We start from the raw sequence: 1,430 nt of genomic DNA, 5'->3' as shown, positions 1-1,430 counted from the left end.
GACTACCGGGGGTTAAACCACATTACAATCAAGAACAAGTATCCTCTCCCGTTAATTGACTCTGTCCACCAACAACTTCATGCTGCCAAAATCTTCACCAAGCTGGACCTCCGCAACGCTTACCATTTGGTAAGGATCCGGGAGGGGGACGAATGCAAGACAGCATTCAAAACCCCTCTCGGACACTTTGAATACCTGGTCATGCCTTTCAGTCTCACAAATGCACCTGCAGTTTTCCAGTCCCTCATAAATGATGTACTACGTGACTTTCTGAACATTTCTGTCTTTGTATATCTAGATGATATTCTGATCTATTCCCAGGATCCAACGCAACATCGGGCCCAAGTGCGAGCAGTCCTCCAACGACTATACCAGAACCAATTATTTGTGAAGGCAGAGAAATGCGAGTTCAGCGTCACCACCGTCAGTTTCCTGGGCTTCATTTTCGGACAAGGCCATTATCGGACCGACCCGGAGAAGATCAGGGCTGTTGCCGACTGGTCTATCCCCTCTGACCGCAGACAACTACAAAGGTTTTTAGGTTTTGCAAATTTTTATAGAAGATTTGTTCAGGACTACAGTAGGGTTGCCGCTCCTCTCACACAGTTGACTTCCACTAAACAACCTTTTGTCTGGTCTGCTGAAGCCCAGTCCGCTTTTGATGAGCTAAAGTCTCGTTTCGTTTCAGCCCCTATACTACGTCATCCAAACCCCGAACTTCAGTTCATCCTCGAGGTGGACGCTTCGGATTTAGGTGTTGGGGCCATCCTGTCTCAAAGGTCCTCCGAGGACAGCAAAGTCCACCCTTGTGCCTACTTCTCCCGCCGCCTTACGCCAGCGGAGAAAAATTACAACGTGGGCAACCAGGAACTTCTAGCCATCAAGCTAGCGCTGGAAGAGTGGAGGCATTGGTTAGAGGGGTGTGAGGTGCCGTTCATCATCTGGACGGATCATAAGAACCTGGCCTATCTCCAAACAGCTAAGAGGTTGAACCCCCGACAGGCTAGGTGGTCCCTGTTTTTCGGGAGGTTCAACTTCACAATCACATTTAGGCCAGGTTCGAAAAACGTGAAGCCAGATGCATTGTCCAGGCTGTGGGCTAGTCCGGATTCCCCTGAAGAAGAGGAACCCATTATTCCTCCCTCGTTAATCGTAGGTGCCTTAACCTGGGATATCGAGAGGGAGATCCAGGAGGCCCAACGGAGGGAACCTGACCCTGGAGGGGGTCCTCCTGGTAAAACATACGTCCCTACGACTGTGAGACCCAGGGTTCTTGATTGGCTACACTCTCAACAGTTCACTTGCCATCCAGGTATCCATCGCATGACCCAGCTGACGACTCGTTATTTCTGGTGGCCTAGTCTGATTTCGGATGTTAAGGAGTTTGTTTCCGCCTGTCCTACATGTGCCCGTTGTAAGGGTAGTAACCA

The sequence above is a fragment of the Kryptolebias marmoratus genome, linkage group LG14, assembly GCF_001649575.2.
Source record: "Kryptolebias marmoratus isolate JLee-2015 linkage group LG14, ASM164957v2, whole genome shotgun sequence".
NCBI lineage: Eukaryota > Metazoa > Chordata > Actinopteri > Cyprinodontiformes > Rivulidae > Kryptolebias > Kryptolebias marmoratus.
Note: the sequence above shows the minus strand (reverse complement) of the source record.